Source organism: Furipterus horrens, unplaced genomic scaffold, assembly GCF_987537825.1.
Source record: "Furipterus horrens unplaced genomic scaffold, mFurHor1.1.pri manual_scaffold_7, whole genome shotgun sequence".
Classification (NCBI taxonomy): Eukaryota; Metazoa; Chordata; class Mammalia; order Chiroptera; family Furipteridae; genus Furipterus; species Furipterus horrens.
The window spans coordinates 64682562-64687597 of NW_028327177.1; the positions used below are offsets into that span (position 1 = coordinate 64682562).

A 5036-nucleotide genomic window follows, 5' to 3' on the forward strand; every position below is an offset into this window, starting at 1 on the left:
GGGACACCATAAAAGTCCTAGAGGAAAACATAGGCAGGAAAATTTCAGATATCCCACATAACAATATTTTCACTGATCCATCTCCTAAGGCAAGGGAAATAAAGAAAATAATTAACAAACGGGACTACATCAAACTAAAGAGTTTCTGCTCAGCAAAAGAAAACATCAGCAAGATCAAAAGGGAACCAACTATATGGGAAAACATATTTTCCAAAAATACCTCAGACAAGATATTGATCTCCAAACTATATAAAGAACTTTTACAACTCAACACCAAGAACACAGACAACCCAATAAAAAATGGGGAAAGGACCTGAAGAAACACTTCTCCAAGGAGGATATACAGAGGGTCCATAGGCATATGAAAGAATGCTCAACATCATTAGCCATCAGAGAGATGCAAGGAAAAACCACAATGAGATACCATCTCACACCAGTCGAAATGGCCATCATCAACAAATCAACAAACAACAAGTGCTAACAAGGATGTAGAGAAAAGGGAACACTAGTGCACTGCTATTGGAAATGCAGACTGGTGCAACAACTATGGAAATCAGTATGGGGTTCCCTCAAAAAGATAAAAATGGAACTGCCTTTTGAACCAACAATTCCTATCTAGGATTATATCCGAAGAATCCTGAAACACCAATTCAAAAGAACTTGTGCACCACTATGTTCATAGCAGCACTATCTACAATAGTGAAGTGCTGGGTAGAACCTAAGTAGCCATCTGTACATAAGTGGATCAAAAAACTGTGGTACATTTACACAATGCAGTACTATGTAGCCAAAGGAAAGAAGAAACTTCTACCATTTGCAACAAGATAGATGGAACTAGAGAGAAGTATGCTTAGCGAAAAAAGCCAGGTAGAGAAAGGAAAATACCATATGATATCATCTAATACAGGAGACTAATGAACAACACAAACAAATGAGCAAAATTGAACCAGAGGCACATAAACAAGGAACAGACTAACAGTTACCAGGGGGAAAGGGGAAGGAAGAGAAGCGGGTTAGAAGGGGAAAGGTCTAGTCAAAGAATATGTATAAATGACCCATGGACATGGACAACAGGGTGGGGACTGACTGTATGAGAAAGGGTATGCAGAGTGTAGGGAAGGAATTGGGAAAAAATGGGACAACTATAGTAGAAAAACAAACAAAAATTTTTAGTGGGGGGAGAAAACGAAAGCAAAATAAATTAATAAATGAACCAGCAAAAATCCCTCTCCTTTCAAAAAACAAACAAACAAACAAAAAACCTCACATGTAGGAAAGTGAGCAAAAGAAAATTTAAATTTTGGAAATGCAATTTTAGTGAATATAAGAAGGACAAAGATTTTCCTTCGCACTGTATATTTTTCTCCCTATCTGAGCCTTCCAGAATATGGCATTCTGAAGAAGTAATTAATGACATAACATTCTTTGCATAAAATTAATAAGATCAGTTGTTAATAAGGTTTTGTTGACCATAATTTTGACTGGAATGTCATACCTAAAGGAGACATACTTGGGCTCTGGTTGTTACCACAAAGCCCTGAGGAACTGGGTTTGACTTTCAAAGGTAATAAAAGCCCATGAGAAAAAAGGCCTGGTACCTTGGTTGGCTGTGCAGTCCATGGCAATCTCTCTAGGGAAGGAACGAAGGTTCCTTTCCTGAAAGATGGCTAGAGGGACCTTAAGACACAATGGAAAACCTGAAGGACTTCGAAAGACAGGTGTTTTCAGGCAAGGCTGAATGGCAGGTATATGGCTCAGCTTCTGTGCCCTGAAGGGCAGAATGAAAGTCACCCTAAAGGTTCCTTGTGTAAGTTGCAGCAAAGCAGAGTTAAAGATCATATCTGATCATTTGCTGCTCTTGTGTTTATGCAAACAAACAGGGTAAGTTAAAACTGGACTTAATGCAGTCCCTTTAAAGACAAGGAGGGTGATCTTAAGGAGAAAAAATGTGATTCAAGGAAAATCACAATACTCAGTGGTAGACTATAAACTAGCACAGCTAACTGTCTTTAAAGTTTATCCTCATTTAAAGTTTGTTTTGATTTGAAAATTAAACTATGTCTGTGGTATTTTCAAAGATGTTTAATTTACAGGCAAGAAGAATGTCAAATGCCTTGGAACTGAATGTCTTTCTAATACGACAGTCTCGCTGACTTAGAGACTGGTTTGTGGGCTATGTTGCATAAACCAACATGTGTGTTCTGTTTTATTAGGGCATAAGCCTATGATCTAATTACCTGAGTGATTGTATGTATAGGCTTCTCTTAATCCTGTCTGCATCACTGCCTCCTGAGACTCAACGGTTTTACTGAACTAAGTGGCTGCATTGGGGAAGTATGGGGTGTTCTGTGGGCTCACTTTAAAACTGGGTTCTCTTTTCTATCCTAATGGCTTGGACAGAAATGGCCCAGAGGTATGAGAGGGGGGAAACCTAAAACAGTCCCCTCAGTCCAAACTAAGTATAGTGGGCAAAAGGGCTTTGGACAGATGTGATGTGCCTTGCACACCTTCCTTCAAAGAAGCTTTTTTTTCCTATATGGAACACTGAAAATTTAATCCCTGCCTTTTGTCATCTTGTGGTTATGGATAGAATGATGCCTTTTAACCCTGTTGCCAAATCTGTTGCCCCCAGAATACAACAAGGATACCAGCCTGTTAAAGCAAGCACACTGTTTTCTGGGGACAGCCAACTGACCTGAAGTCTGAAAGATCCTTCTCCATGTGGAAAGGTCACCCTCCCCTCCACACCCCAACTCTTATTAGGGATTTCTGGACCAAAGAGTAGGTAGGACAATGACCATGCTCAGCTTGAAGCAGCTAGAGGAGCACGAGACCTTCGACCATCGTTTTTTATAAGATTATAAAGGGTCTTAAGTCTGAAAGGGGGGATTGTTATTTTTTATTGTTATAAAAAATTAATTAATTTTTAAAAAAGAATATTAAAGGAAAGGGTGAAGCCAGAGAACTTGTATTCATGACCCACGGACATGAACTAAGATGGGTGGGATTGCTGGGGGAAGGGGGGTACTGGGAAGAGTGGAGCAAAGGGGAAAAAATTGGAACTATTGTAACAATATTATCAATAAAATATTTTTAAAAAACATATTGGAATTTTATTTATTTATTTATTTATTTATTTTTACTGGAAAATAATTTTTATTGAGAACCCACCAGCTATACAATCTGTTCCTAACATTAAGCTCCTTCTTCCTTTGCAATTCGGTCTTTCTTAAGTGGTCCCATGAATGCTTTCTTCTCCTCCATTGTCTGGAAGCGGCCATGGCCAAACTTGGAGGTGGTGTCGATAAACTTCAGGTCAATCTTCTCCAGGGCCCGCCATTTGGTCTGCACCAGCAAGGACTTGCGGAGGGTGAGCACTCGCTTCTTGGTTCCCACCACGCAGCCTTTCAGCATGACGAAGTCATTGGTCACTTCACCGTAGTGGACAAAACCACCCAGAGGATTGATGCTCTTGTCAGACAGGTCGTAGTCAGTGGAGGCGTTGTTCTTGATCAGCTTGCTGTCCTTGATGAGGTAGCCCTGGCTGATGTTGTAGATCTTCTTGTTGATCTCAGTGCGGTGATGGTAGCCTTTCTGCCCAGCCCGGGCCACAGAGAAGGCCACCCGGGCAGGGTGCCAGGCCCCGATACAGGCAACCTTGCGCAGCCCTCGGTGGGTCTTGCAGGGCAGCTTCTTGGTGTGCCAGCGGCTGGTGACCCCTTTGTACCCTTTGCCCTTGGTCACCCCAATGACATCAATCATCTCGTCCTGCGCAAACACCTGGTTCACAGGGACCTGCTGCTCTAGCCTCTCACGGGCCCAGTCCAGTTTTTCGGCCACCGTGCCTCCATTCACCTGGATCTCCATGAGGTGGGCCTTCTTCTGGCGCAGAGGAAGCAGGCGCATCTGGGTGTGGGCGATGACGTGGATGACCTGGCAGTACTTCTTCATGCTGCTGAAGTCCTTCTCAAGCTGCTTCTTGCCGTCGTCATCCTGCCACTTCTTGCAGTATTTGGTGAAGGCCTTCTTCTTAGATTTATGCCAGTTCTTATAGAAGCGCCTCTTGCATTCGTCACTGATATGCTCGGCAAAGACAGTTTTGAAGGTACGAAGGCCTCGAGGGGTTTCCACGTAGCCCACAATGCCCACAACCACCATGGGCGGAGTCTCCACAATGGTCACAGCCTCCACAACTTCCTTCTTGTTCACCTTGGATCCCGGCCTATCAACCTCCCGCACGATGTGGGTCATGCCAGCCTTTTAGCCCAGGAAGGCTGTGAGGTGCACAGGCTTAGAGGAGTCATCCTTGGGGAAGCTCTTCACCTTCCCACGGTGACGGCTGCTGCGCTTCCGAGGCAAGAAGCCCAGGGACCCATGCCTGGGAGCGGAGAACTTCCTGTGAGACATTCCGCCACCAAACGCCGCCGGTAGAGCCATATTGGAATTTTAGTGAACAAATTTTTTGAACTTTTTATAAAGACCAAAAAAGATGAACATGGTCAATTGTATTAATGTTCCTTTTTAAAAATACGTACATTTGTATAAATGTAGCAATTTGAAAAAAAAAAGGAAAAAAAGAAAATATAGGCAAATATATTTACCCTCCTGTATTTTAAGTTTATTTATTGTATTTTCTATTACACTTATCCTACTTTTCCCTCCATTGCTCACACACCCTGCCCACCCCTTCTCCCATAATGAATTCCCACCTCATTACCCTGTTGTCCATGTCTGTGGGTCATTTATAATAGTTCCTTGACTAGAACCTTTCCCTTTTTCCCCCCTTCTCCCTTCTCTCCTCTCCCGTGGTCACTGTCAGTCTGCTCCTTGTTTACTTGCCTCTGGTTCTATTTTGTTCATTTGTTGGTGTTCATTAGGTGATATCATATGGTGTTTGTCTTTCACTGCCTGGCTTACTTTGCTAAGCATAATTCTCTCTAGTTCCATCCATGTTATTGCAAATGGTAGGAGTTCCTTCTTGCTTTCTGCTGCATAGTATTCCATTGTGTAAATGTACCACAGTTTTTAATCCACTC

At 42.5% G+C, this 5036-nt stretch overlaps 1 pseudogene; it reads right to left on the reverse strand.

Annotated features, from left to right (window-relative positions):
• Positions 1–3149: 3149 nt before the first annotated feature.
• On the reverse strand, positions 3150–4427 carry LOC150004560 (large ribosomal subunit protein uL3 pseudogene; annotated as a pseudogene).
• Positions 4428–5036: the final 609 nt, after the last annotated feature.